The sequence below is a fragment of the Engraulis encrasicolus genome, chromosome 7 (assembly GCF_034702125.1).
Source record: "Engraulis encrasicolus isolate BLACKSEA-1 chromosome 7, IST_EnEncr_1.0, whole genome shotgun sequence".
Classification (NCBI taxonomy): domain Eukaryota; kingdom Metazoa; phylum Chordata; class Actinopteri; order Clupeiformes; family Engraulidae; genus Engraulis; species Engraulis encrasicolus.
In genome coordinates, this window is record NC_085863.1 from 15,860,024 (window position 1) to 15,874,662 (window position 14,639).

The following is a 14,639-nucleotide window of genomic DNA, read 5'->3' on the forward strand; positions in this document are numbered from 1 at the left end:
TCTCTCTTCCTCTCTCTCTCTCCATCTCTGTGTGATGCCTTCATCTGTTTGAGAGACAGGCTGGATCAAACGTCTGCGTGTGGGGGCTGGGGACATGCTCAGTAGGCTGCTTGTCATGTCCGCTTAACACCACGCACATTCCTGCCTCCTGCAACTATAAATGTTTGAAGTGTGTGTGTCTGTGTGTGTCTGTGTGTGTGTGTGTGTGTGTGTGTGTGTGTGTGTGTGTGTGTGTGTGTGTGTGTGTGTGTGTGTGTGTGTGTGTGTGTGTGTGTGTGTGTGTGTGTGTGTGTGTGTGTGTGTGTGTGTGTGTGTGTGTGTGTGTGTGTGTGTGTGTGTGTGGTGTGTGTGTGTGTGTGTGTGTGTGTCTCTCTGTGTGTGTGTGTGTGTGTGTGTGTGTGTGTGTGTGTGTGTGTGTGTGTGTGTGTGTGTGTGTGTGTGTCTGTGTGTCTGTGTGTGTGTGTGACTGTCTGATTGAGAGAGAGAGAGAGAGAGAGTGATAGAGAGAGGATTTGCATGTGTTTGGCGTGTGTGTGCGCGCGCGTGTGCATGCATGCATGTGTGTGAGTGTGTGTGTGTGTGTGTTCCTGTGTCTTGTCACTCACCCTGTAGGTAGAAAATAAAGGAAAGCACCAAACACACAGAAGAGGCAGCAGGGTCTGATGATGCGACAGCTCTGCCTGCAGAGGTTAACACGCTCTCATTAACACACAACAGAGAAAACAAACACATACATTAACATCAACACACACACACGCACACACATGAACAGCAGACAGGGACTAGCACGCCTGTACAGTAGTCTCAGAGGAGCGAGGGGAGCTGAAGACTGATGACTAGCCACCACTGTAATGTAAACACAGGAGAGAGAAATATGCACACACTACAAGAAGTAATGTGTCAGAAATTATACAAAATGTGTTTGCTCAGGGACAATACATTGTGTGTCAATTTTTAGATGTGTCATGATGAGTGCAAGAAAGGGCTAATAATAACATAGTAAATATAGTAATAACAAGGAATCAATTAAATAAAATCTGTTCTTGAGTCATATTCAAGCCATATTCCTGGTCTGTGAGGCCACCTCAACACAATGCATGTGTAAAAAAAAAAGACACATTCCTTGAATCCTGAATCCTGATATTGTACAAACTATTCGCAATAGAGGGGCAAGGAGTGTGTGTTGACAAGTCAAGTGTTGTATGTTTAGGAGCTTTTACCATGGAAGATTTTCTAAGGTCTGTGTTTTTGTATGGATTAACCCCTTAAGCACATTATGAATGAGCTGTTACCAGAATGGCAATGACCAAGTCGTAATGTATTATTAAAGGCCCCGTGCACTGTCATAGTAGTGTAATACTATAGTAGTTAACTTTCAATGTCTATTACAGCATGCCACAGGAGGCACGGCGTGCATTAAGGGGCTACGATCTGAGCTGCTGTGTCACATATATTTATACCTGCTAATTCTTGCTCACTTCAGTCTCTTCTAATGCTGGTTCTGATTGCAGTAATGAACATACGGGCCTTTCTACACAGTCTTATTGTACGTGTCTTCTATATCTTTGTCGTTATTCACCTCTTCATCAGTTCAGGTAGGCCCTTCACATAGTCTGAGCTTACGATCCTTTGGTGTAATTCACTGAGCAGAGACAATTATATCTACCCTTCTCTCCTCATCATCTCTTCTTCTTCACCTCATCAAACTATGCATCTCTCTCTCTCTCTCTCTCTCTCTCTCTCTCTCTCTCTCTCTCTCTCTCTCTCTCTCTCTCTCTCTCTCTATCCTCGCCCTCTTCAGCTAGCTTTTTCGGTAATTTGAGGCTCCAGCGAGGGAGATTGTTGGCTTTAATACAAATCATGTTTGAATCGTTACTTTAAGACCTTAAGCCCTCCCCTCGCGTCTGGAGACCCACTATAATGAGGCCAGCAGGGATTTCAATCATTTCTACATCTGTTGAAAAATAAGGGGGGAAAGAAGAAGAAAGGGAGAAAAAAGGGAGGAAAATCAAATCTTTTTCAAGCACCCCCACCCCCTCCCCCTCACCATCCTTTACACCCACCGCCCCTCTCTCCCCAAAAGAAGAGAACCAGAGAGAGAGAAGGAGGGAGGGAGGGAGGGAGAAAGATATAATCTAATTCATTTTGGGGATTAATATTAAAGAAAGCCTTTTCTTTATTTTAAGGCTGAAGACTTTTGTGTGCTCGAAAATTGGCCGGCCTTGAACTCCCCGCGGCACTTCGAGCCGTGCCGTGGCGCGTGCTCCCCTCCCCTCCTCTACCCGATGCGTTTGGGCTGCAACACCTCTCACCTCCGATTAGAAGAAGAAGCACACCTCACCTCACCTCACGGCAACACACACACACGCACACACACACACGCACATACACACACGCGCACACACATACACACACACACGCACACACACACACACGCGCACACACACACACACACACACACACACACACACACACACACACCTCATACCAACACACAACGGTAAATAAATCCCTCTGATGTCGCTCGCTCGCAAACAGCTCTTGATCAACCACTTCTCTCCTCGCTGCCTGGCTCTTCTCTTTCTCGCTCTGTCTCTCTTTCTCTCTCCTGCATTCTCATCTGCTTTTCAAGGTTTCTCTACATACTCACCCCTCCCACTTTCCTCAATAAACAGACCCCTGCACCCACCCATACACCTCAGACACACACACACACACACACACACACACACACACACACACACACACACACACACACACACACACACACACACACACACACACACACACACACACACACACACACACACACACACACACACACACACACTTGCATCTAACTTTGTAAACAACACATAAACACAATTATGAGCGGGGTAAGAGGGTGTTTTGAGGCCCCCTTACAGTAAATGTTAAATGTTCTTCACCCTGCTCAGGGTGTTTTGCTGGTGGGTGCTGGGGGTTGTACGCAGCAAAAGTTAGTTTGGCAGAGTTTAGAGAGCGTTTGTTGCTTTGTGTGGCCATTCTAGGGATTTCTGTTGATAAGTTTTTTGTTTTTTGTTTTTTTTACAGCACTTTACCACCTGGTGGTTAAGAGAGACAGTTAAGAGAGCTCTCTTATTCAGCGAGGCCTAACGTTGGCTGCAGTAGTCAAACATGACGCCAGCTGAAAGTGGACTGAAAACCAGCCAGAAAACATATTTTTTAGCCTCCTCCTCCCCGTGGACATGTTATTCAAACACATAGGTTCTCTTACAGGTATCACTGCTATGCTGATGAAACCCAGATGTACCTGTCATTCCAACCAGATGACTCCACAGTTTCGGCACGCATCTAGGCCTGCCTCACTGATCTCAAACTGTCAATATGGAAGGAGGAACACTGCCTCCAGCTGAATCTGTCCAAAACTGAGCAACTACTGATCCAAGCTTGAGAGTCAATCTGTCACAACATCAACCTCAAGGTGGGCTCTGCCACTGTGACCCCAAAGTCGCCAAAAATCTTGGCGCCATGATAGATGACCAGCTGTCATTCTCCAAACACATCACAACTTGCCTAGGCCTGCCGCTTTGAGATGTTCAACATGGGGAAAATCAGACCCTTTCTGACCCAATATGCTACGCAACAACTAGTTCAGGCCACAGGCATGTCCCGCATTGACTACTCCCTCCTGGCTGGTCTACCTGCCTGTGTGTTAAACCACTGCAGATGGTCCAGAATTCGGCAGCGCATTTGGTATTCACTCAACTCATGTCATTGAGTTGACTGATCCCAGTCAAGACTGGTCTCTGTCATTGTTCCTCAGTGGTGGGAGAAATTAAAGAAGTGAATCTTGATGACAGGGAAAAAACACGAGTCACGAGTCACTAAAAAACGTTTTGGGAGCAGAGCAGTGTTGCAGAGCTTTCATTTCATTAGTCACAGATGGTCTCAGTGCATTAAAATCTCAGCTCACAGATTTTTTTTTTTGAGGCTTTGATATGATCTGTTCTTAAAATCCATTTAGTGGAGGGGGTCACATAAACAGTTTGTGGAAATGGAGTTGAAGAGGACATACTGCACATATCTCAATCAGACAAATCTGCAGGGTAAGACATCTTTTTAACTCTTTCCATATTTGTAATGTCTCAATCCAAGTTGTGTATGTATGTTTTCAGGCCAATTAGATGTAGTGTTTATCTATGTTATTCTAATTTCATATATTATTTCACATTACATTTTTAAATGAGAGGTAGATGTCAGAGATTAGATTAGATTAGATTAGGATTAGATTAGATTAGATTAGATTAGGTGAACTTGTATTAGCACCCAAAGGTAGTTATGAAGTGATCTCCACTAAAAAAACAAAACAAGGAGTGTGCGTGCATACAGAATGTACAGCAGGGGTGCTCAACTACAAACTGAAAAGGTCCACTCGCCAAATTTCGTATGGTTCCAGGGTCCAAAAAAGTCGCACTGACCGATGCAGAAAATAGCCTCACTTGCTGGCCGCACTGACCTCTTGCTCACTCACTGACTCGTCATAGTGATGATACTTTTATTTGTCATAAGACTGGCTTCGCAGAAATACAGATCGCATGGCAGCGAAATATCATGTATAATTTATACATATTAAATACAGATGGATTTTGTCTTGGTCCAGATGACATTGCGTTTGGGTCCGCATCCGGACCTGGGTCCGCCAGTTGAGCACCCCTGATGTACAGGGTCCACAATTTGCTGGTACGCCAAGCATGAGCTTCCGCATGAGCTTCCGCATGAGCGCAGGCGTGTGCTTCTCTCTCTTCAAACTCTTTGTAAGAGTAAGAGTAAGAGTAAGAGTAAGAGTAAGAGTAATTTATTTGTCACATACAACCCTAGCTTAAGCTAGCATGCAAGCTAGCTGATCACCGCGAGTCAGAGCGCAGTCCAATATTCACCCACCAACGTGTGTGAAGTTGTCAGTTCACCGCTGGTCGATCGAGGCTTTTCTTTGTGGGATCAACATGGGTGGCATGGATTGCAAGCTTCAGGTAAATGTATGCAATTTTAATGCAAGATTAACTTCTTGGTGTCACTGCAATGAAGATGATATCACAAATACACAAAAATAGTGCAGGGGAGGAGAATCGACCACATCTAACAGAGGAAACAGTGCTCCAACTCCAAATGTGAGTAAACCAAAGATAAAATGTATCTGGCTTCCTAAATACATAACAATAGTGAAGGACAGTATTGTCCTCATCTTCAACCAGAAGAGAGGAGAGTGCTTAGACACAGCACAATTGTGAATGGTGTGATGTCCGAGTTATATGCAGTGAGAAACAACGGATAGTCTAGCACAGTGATTCTCAACAGGGGTGCCGTGGCACCCTGGGGTGCCGCACACCCCCCTCAGGGGTGCCGCGGAAACGTGGCTGACGGTATGTGAAATTGACCTAAATAGATAAATAAGTTATGTAATATAATACATAGTATTTGTCTAAATTAATGCTTAGTCAGTGGAATCTTTCATCCACCATTTACGTTTACATTTTTCATCCACTATTTACACAATAAAGTAAATTTAGGTCACCCCAGTATGGCCTACACATAGCCTGTCGGAGATAAAGCTGCAACTTTGAACGTCTCCAAATGTGTTACTTATCTAAGCTTACGGCTTGTTGGTTTGGGGTGCCTTGAGATTTTTCATGAATTGAAAGGGTGCCTCGCCTAAGAAAAGGTTGAGAAACACTGGTCTAGCAGACAACAGATTTGCACTTCACAGTTTTCTCTCATTGTCAATGCCTGTCATGAGACTGTTAGTATAAGATTTAACTATATGTGAATGCTTAGGAGAGATCACTGACGTTTTCGTGTTCGCAAATCGGGCATGACCACAAATAGGCGCATTTATGGTTTAATTTGTAAGGACCTCTTGGTGGGCCATGAGTTTGCCGCCCGCAGGTGGCATTTGGCCGTTATTTGGAGAGCAGTGATGTAGAGCATTCTGATGTCATGTACAATATGATTAAAAGTGTAGTGGGAATGAGTTGTGTTACACTAAAAATCTTGAAGGTTAAAAAAGTCCTGTGGCATTTTGTTGGGGAGTGCATGGTCATCCTTCCTCCCGGACTACAGTATGTGTACCTTGCATATCAAAAAAATGAGTATTGGTTCACTTTCATGCTACATGAGAATTTTCGTTTTAAACAGATATTTCTCCTATGGGTAAGGGTGGCAAAGACCTACGGTACATGTTGTCCATCAGCTGTGAGGTTTGAAGTAGCAATTGAAGTACTCAATGATTACTGGGATAACTAATACAACTTGTGACACAAGTACTAGGCCTAGGTGAGGACTTGTTTACAAATTCTGTAAAAAATCTATTTACCTCTGCCTTTCCCTCTGCCTACTTACTCAACACCTACTTATAAATCATTTCCTATATTTCATTTGAACTGAAGATATAGTATATTGAGTAATCTGTCATGCCATTCTTAAAGATGACTGAAATCCACTCACTATATGCACAATGCTACTTGTGAAAATGTAAAATATGGTGACCTTATGGGTTGTTCATACATCTAGAGAGGTATTGTACTTTACCCTATCGCATGCAAATAAAAATATCTATGTAATGGGAATTAGAAGCAGTCTAGTATTGTACTTTACCCTATCACATGCAAATAAAAATATCTATGTAATGGGAATTAGCAGCAGTCTAGTAGTTTTAGTGTTGGACATTCTCTTTTTAATTCAGGCTATGTATGAATCTTCTCAAATCGTTCACAATTTTACATTGGCTGCCAAGCATGTAAGCACAGACTCATCCATACTTTCACATCTTTGTAGTTTCATCAATCTGTCAGGCAGACTACCACTGCCCTTGCTTCACCTCTGCTGTGTTTGAGACTATTGCATTGTCAGCTAACTATAATGTAATAACAATGTAATGCATTACACGACATGACACATTGTATATGACATGTCAGAAAGTTTTTTTTTTCTGAGGGCTCTAAGGCTAGAATTAATACATATACCCTAAAGACACACCATGCAAAGTCTGGTGCTTTTCTCACTTCCGTAATGGTAAAACCCTCGACAGACTACTACAACTAGTTTTCTGTCTAGCATCTGAGCTCATACATATTATCTATGGTTCTATTTTATGGTTATGGTTATGGCTCTATTCTATGGTTCCGAGTTTTTTTTCCAGCAGCACTAAAAACTGCCGTCATAAAGCCTCTCTTGAAAAAGAGTAATTTAGAATCATGTGTGCTTAAAAACTATAGGCCCATTTCAAATCTTCCTCAGGTCAGATTATTGCGAAAGCAGTATTTAACCCGCTAAAGTTAGGTGCTATTTTTTAGGGGGTTTTTTTTTAGGTTTTGCGCAACGTCTATGAGCGTGTGTGAATGTGAGTGTAGTGCGTGTGTGTGTGTGTGTGTGTGTGTGTGTGTGTGTGTGTGTGTGTGTGTGTGTGTGTGTGTGTGTGTGTGTGTGTGTGTGTATGTGTGTGTGTGTGTGTGTGTGTGTGTGTGTGTGTGTGTGTGTGTGTGTGTGTGTGTGTGTGTGTGTGTGTGTCTTCTTCAGGCGTGTCTTAACAAGTAAGAAAGTAGAGACTCCGCAGTAGAATCCACAGGAAGTGACAGAAAGCGTTTGTGGTGTAAGGACATACAGGGGTTGCAACTAGAGGTGCTCCGATCACCATTTTTTGGCCCGATCACCGATACCGATCACCAAAAATCTTTATCTGCCGATTACCGATCATTGCCGATCACAAAAATGATTTCCTATTTTTTTAATAGCATATTAATTATCCTTATTGAATACCATTTCTGCCCATAAACCAATCAATCTTAATTTGCACATGTCTATTATTAGGCTATTATTATTATTATTATTATTATTATTATTATTATTATTATTATTATTATTATTATTATCTTTCAGACTAGTGTTGGTAATACAGTCTACAGTATTAATCAATGTATAAGTTATTGCATAGAATAACTAAACTATTTAAGATTGAATTGAAACTGAAACATTACATCAAATAGTCTTCCACATACGAGAAAAAAACAACCTGTCGCTTTAAATGAGCAGCCTCGTGAGGAGAGCCCCTCCCCTCTCTGTCACCGTCCACAGTTGCAGTGCTCCACTACCGTTCTGAATGTCTCTCTCAAGTTTTAACCACATCTGTCGCCGTTTGGTGTTTCAGCGACTATCAAACTAATCGACTGACTGCCAATTACAACTTTGAAAACAATAGGCTTAATTGACATGTTTGTGCTGACAACGTGAAGTTGTCGCGTGCTGACCGAGGCAACTACACAGGTTATAACGTAAAATGGCTCACTGGCGAGTACTCAATCGCAAATTACATTGTCAGGTAAACGGCGCATGGATCGGAAAATCAGATCATTGTTGATGCAGATATGGTTATGAATGGTGGAAATGAAGGGGGGAATGGCGAAAAGTTATAGACAAGCAAAAGATGCCTTCTTTTGGTGCACTTGCAGCTGTGCAGAGCCAGCGCCTACAAGCAGCGCCAGGTGTAAAGGCAAATGGTTGCGTGAGGAATTTAATATCTCTCGATCGGTTTTTTGATCGGCATGTTTTTCCGATCACCGATCAGGCTATTTTTGGCCATTATCGGCCGGTCATGATCGGCAGCCGAGCAATCGGAGCACCTCTAGTTGCAACATCTTTTTTTCAGTTTAGCTGATACATTTGGCCTTGGAAACACATTTGAGACTTATCTCCAGGTCTACTGAAGCTGTTTGTCAAAGGGGATCTTGTTTCCGCTACATATGACCTCTCCCAAGACAATTATATGTGTGTAGCACATGCATTTTGCCAGGTGGCTTTTAGAGAGAATCCAAGAGACCTTTTGGTAAGCCAAAATGCACCCCCCAAATAAGGTCTGTGCAAGAACATTTTGTGCTAGAAGCCTGATCATGGTCATTATGAAAGCTTACCCCTTGAGGTGTTCCATAGTAATGCCTTGATTGGATATCTACCTTTAGGGGTAGTATTACAGATGGTACTGTACTGTACATTTTTACTGTATACTATGTACAGGAAAAGACATTGGAAAAAAAATGTATTTCTGTCAGGACCATTACAGTCAAGATACACAAGACAAGAAATTCTCGATGGAATTCAAAAAAGCAGAGCTTCAGGGGACGACAGCAGCATAGGGAATGCTCACCCAATTTACGATTAGGAGAGCAAACAATTCCCCCATTAACAGAGCAGGCAACATGACAAGGAGCCCATGCCATGTCATACACGACAAGGTGGTGCTGGGGAGGCGATGGGTTGCGAAAAAGCGAGCAGCCAGGAGTTGGGAACAATCTTCAAAAGGCGCCAAATGTTAAACTGACGAATGAGGAGCAAGGAGAGTTGATTAGCTGAAATAAGCAGCAAGCTCTTGACTGCCATGGCATGTAACAGACAATTAAGTTTTATCTAACCTAATGTAACGTAACCTAATCTAATCTAATCTAATCTAATCTAATCTAATCGAATCTAATCTAATCTAATCTAATCTAATCTAATCTCTCCCAAAGATCACTCAGGCAGGTGCAACTAATCCAAAATGCTGCAGCAAGAATTCTTACTCAAACAAAAAAAGAGACCACATCACTCCGGTACTGAGGTCATTGCACTGGCTACCATTGAGATTCAGAATTGAGTTTAAAACTCTTCTGATAGTTTATATAATAAGTCACTAAATATCTTAGGTCCTAAATATATTGTAAATATGCTTCAGCAATATCATCCTAATAGATGTCTTAGGTCTTCAGAATCTCCTCTACCGGTTGCGCTATAGGGTCAAGTCTAGACAGGCTGAAATAGCATTTAGTCATTATGATTATCCTGCAAAATGCTGGAACCAACTTCCTGTCCAAGTTAGAACGGCACCAACAGTATCTTGTTTTAAAAAGAAATGAAAAACAGTTTTATTCTCATATGCCTTTGGTGATAGTTAGTTAATTATCTGTATAACACAATATAGTTCCTTTTTCTTCTATTTTCTCTATTCTTTAGCACATTGAATGACACTTATGTATGATAATGTGCTATAGGAGTAATTTTGATTGATTGATTGATTGATTGATTGATTGATTGATTGATTGATTGATTGATTGATTGATTGATTGATTGATTGATTGATTGATTGATTGATTGATTGATTGATTGATTGATTGATTCTTTTTTAACTAAGGGATCATACAAATAAGACTTGTGTGTTTCTTGTCCCAGGAGCCGATTCAGTGTGTCGACAACAGCTGCAACGTTGTCGTCGTGTACGGCGATGAAACCTGGCACACACCTGACACGCACCCAGGTAAATTAGGTGGATTTGTAACCCCCACTAAAGTCACACACATATGACATGAAGCAAAATATCTATACATGGAATTAAGATATCGATGAAGATTCTCATTCATCCAGGTTATCTTAGTCAAAAGAGTGAAGTTGACTGGTCTTCTTCATGGAACTAGAAATATGTGTTCCACTAAGACTTCTTCAATTCATACGAGAAACTAAACAAATAAGACAAAGTTTGGGGTCACCACTTTTCCCCCTCAATACTAATACTAAAGAGGTTGGTTAGACTTCACTCTTCTGTCCAGTTTAACCAATTTGATGGGTAATCAAAAATTTCATGTACCCCTTTGGGCTACCTTTGTACCATTTCATATAAATGTTCCCTTACCTTCGTCCGTTGGTGTCCTCCAACTAGGTGAAAGTAATGGGCTATCACGGCAGATAGGACCTGAGACAGACAACAAAGCAGAAGGTGAGTATACCATAGTTTCAGAATGCACACCCTAACAAATCAAACAAGGCCCAATACATTTATCAACTATGCCGCACTGAATAGTTTACTTACACCTGAAAGTAATGTTTCCAATATTGTTTCATTTTGTCTTCTTCCAAGTTAAGAGAGAGGCACTAGAACTAATTTTCCATAAAGAAGGCACATATGTAAAGACGCAATGAAGCAATGTGCACTCGAAGAAAACAATTCAGTCATTCTAAAAGTCAGTCTAAAACAAATTTGTTTCTCTGGGGTCACGTCAGACCACAAGACTTGATTCCAGCAATCCGTGTCCTTACTCTCTTTGTCTCTGCTGACCAAAATAGACAAAAAATAAACAAATTAGAGACCAAAAATACAAATTAGTTTTAGATAGTGTCAAGTGATGGTAACCAAGGGCACAGGAACGAGTTTTAAAGTGGTGGTGCTTTTTTTCCCTTCATTCTTTTATTAGTTATTTCTTAACAATGTTACTGCTTCTGCCCTACACTACAGTTTTTCTTGATTGCTTTGACACAGTTGTCACTCCAAAAAGCACATTTTCATACCAGTTCACACAACGGGCTAACCAGTTAAACCGATTCTCCAAACACAACATCTTTGTTTGCAAAAGGCTACTACGTTTCCAAAATATTTAACATATGCAATAAAAGCAAACTCTGTCTTCAGTCCAATACACAATGCATAGCAGTGTATGAACACTCCCAGTCAGTCATTACACAATGGTCGTAAAAATCCAAAACACGGCTATCATGTTGACACAATTTGCCGTTATTTAACACTGTTGTCAATTACATAACTTTCAAGCCAGTTCCATTGTTGTTTCTTTTACTTAGCCACTGACTCTGTTTGATCAGGATCTACTGACTGAGAGATAGCTGGCCCAGTAAATGCTTTGAGTTGTGTTTGAGATTTGAGTTGTGTGCCTTTTCTTATGTAAAATTGTCAGTAGGCTAGGTAGTGGGTCCGTGTAACAATAATGTCTTATTGCAAAGAATTGGATTGAAAATCAGAATGCTTTGATGTAGTTTTTGTTTTGTTTTTGTTTGTTTGTTTGTTTTCCTTTTTTTACAACTGTAATCAAAAATGTACTAATGGCTGATAACGGTATTACAGAAAATATGTGTGAAGTAAAATATGATGTTGCAGTACGAGAATGCACTTACAACAAATTTGCAAAATAACTCCATGCCAAGAACAAACAAGAAGACACTGTGTATAAAGACTGATTGCTAAATTAAGATTTTTGAGAAGGACTGTCAAATAGGTGCTCTGGTGTGTTCACACAACTGACGGTAGTTTCTAAAAGGCAGGAGTAGATTTTTCTGTATGGTTATCAGAGCTCAAACAATGAAATGTGCACTACTTAAATGGCACATGCGTTAACTGTTTAGTAAAAACTGTGTTATATGAATGGGAAGTATGTCAAGTGAACAAGAATGTGTTCACACATATGCACAACGTGTCTTTTGCTTTGCTGAAATAGTGATCATGACGACTTTGTGTGAGTCTGTTTAAAAAAATGTGTTAAAGCGATCAAGAAAAACTGTAATTTGTCTGCAGTAAAAGTCGAGAAAGCCTCATTTAGGGAGCCCAATTGTGGGGATGCAATGCAATGCTCTACGATGACTACTTTCTTTTGTGTTGTCCCATGAAAAGATATACTAACAAATCTGCAGAAATACAGTATGAGAGATGTACTCACTTTATATTGGGATAGATTTTTCCTACTGTCACTTACAGAGTCATTCAGGAACAATTTAATTAATTGGTAGGCTGTTGACCTGTTATGCATACACAACATGCAGTTGAAATGGAAAATGTCACTGATGTGGTGTGTGTGTGTGTGTGTGTGTGTGTGTGCGTGCGTGTGTGTGCGTGTGTGTGCATGTGTGTGTGTGTGTGTGTGTGTGTGTGTGTGTGTGTGTGCGTGCGTGCGTGCGTGCGTTCATGCATTCCTGTGTGTGTGTGTGTGCGTGTGCGTGTGCGTCTGTGTGTGTGTGTGTGTGTGTGTGTGTGTGTGTGTGTGTGTGTGTGTGTGTGTGTGTTTGCGTACATGCGTGCGTGCATTCGTGTGTCTGTCCATCTCACAGCAGCTGGATTTCCTGATGACACTCTGACCTGATAGCAGCAGGTGACTTCGATGCAGACAACGCCAATGATTGCAAGAGAGATGGAAAATTACAGATCATCAACAAGAATCAAATTTGCGTTAGCCATTGTGCCAGTGATATGTTCATGCTTTAAATCAAGCGTATAGCGTTAGGTCTGGCTAGGCCATGGCAGTCAAGAGCTGCTGCTTATTATTTGTCTCGGGTGCTCTAGATCAGCTTATCAACTCTCCTTGCTCCTCATTGGTTAGTTTCAAATTTGGCGCCTTTCAAAAGTTGTCTGTTTCGTTCCCAACTCCTGGCAGCTCGCTTCTTTGCAGCCCACCGCCTCCCCAGGCCTACCTTGTTGTGTATGACATGGCAATGGCTACTCCTTGTCATGTTCTGCTCTGCTCATGGGGGAATTGTTTGCTCTCTTAAAGGTACACTGTGAGATTTTTTTTGTTTTTTATTTCCAGATTTCATGCTACCCATTCACTAATATTACCTTTTTCATGAATACTTACCACCACCATCAAATTGTAAGTATTCATTATGACTGGATAAATTGCACTTTTCATACGTGAAAAGGGGGATCTTCTCCATGGTCCCCCGTTTTGAATTTCCAGAAATGGCCAGTTTTAGCTGCAAAAATGACTGTACTTGGGCCATACTAGAAAATATTTGTTTATTACTTAGCAAACTTCAAGTTTGGCAATAGGCAACCCAGTTTCAATGAGCAGCATAGTTGCAGTACCTTTGTGGCCATTTCCTTCACAATGTACTTCAATCTTAATCCCTTACCTTCATTTTTATTTTTACTTGTGTTTTTACTTTACTTTTACTTTTTGTATTTTTCACGTACCCAAGGTTTCTTTTGTGTGAAAATGACCTCTGTCATGCTGTAGGCCTAGGCTATTTGTTTTCTTGTTATGTGTTTAAGTGTTAAGCATGAGTAGGGTACATAGGACAACAGATGAAATGTAGCATCTATGCTAATTCTGGCATGTTTATAATGAACCTCTCAAGCTGATGTATTGATTACTATGCATTGTCCTATCCAAATAAACAAATGAATTAATGAATTTGGTGAATTTTCTCTATGCTGCTGCTGTTCCCTGAATCCCTCCTTTCCATGGTGATCATGGAAATCCAGGGGACTCCTCTGAACAGAGGCACACTGCAAAATCTAATTCATAACTATTCCATAAAAAATGCATTTTGTGTTTCTTGTCTTGGGTTTCTTGACTGTAATGGTCCTGACAGAATTAGCTTTTTTCTTTTTTTTTGCTAACTAACAAATAAGCAAACAGTGGTAAAAGCATAGCCTTATTGGTGCTTGCAATTAAAGAGAAACACATTTCACTGTGCATCAACTAAACATCCTTCCCTTTTTTGACAATTTAAGAAAATCAAATAAAGTGACAGAGAGATACATACAGAAACAACAAGAGTTTTGGAGGGAGGGAGACCTATTATTCTTTCATTTGAGTTTGATAATGCTCAGTGAATGAGGAAAACATTAATGCTTTACACATTCCTCATGTATTCATATGATATGACAGTCTCTGCCACCTGCTTCAATGCTTTGCAAAGGCCTCCTCTGCCGTGGCCCCTCTTGAATGTGTCCTTACACTCCCACCTAGTGGCTTGGAGCAGAAGTGCAGGGAGTGGAGAGTTTTTTTGTTTTTTTGTGCCGTACAGTATATCACACGCAGCAGCACTGAGAGCATTTCTGCCATGCTGGACACTCT

General features: G+C 41.1%; 1 long non-coding RNA gene across 1 annotated transcript; it reads left to right on the top strand.

Annotated features, from left to right (window-relative positions):
- The first annotated feature begins 3,933 nt into the window (after nucleotides 1-3,933).
- LOC134451999 (uncharacterized) lies at nucleotides 3,934-13,956 on the top strand. Its single transcript, XR_010035328.1, has 4 exons — nucleotides 3,934-4,088; nucleotides 10,234-10,318; nucleotides 10,718-10,774; nucleotides 12,889-13,956. It is a non-coding gene; the product is annotated as an uncharacterized LOC134451999 (long non-coding RNA).
- The last annotated feature ends 683 nt before the right edge of the window (nucleotides 13,957-14,639 follow it).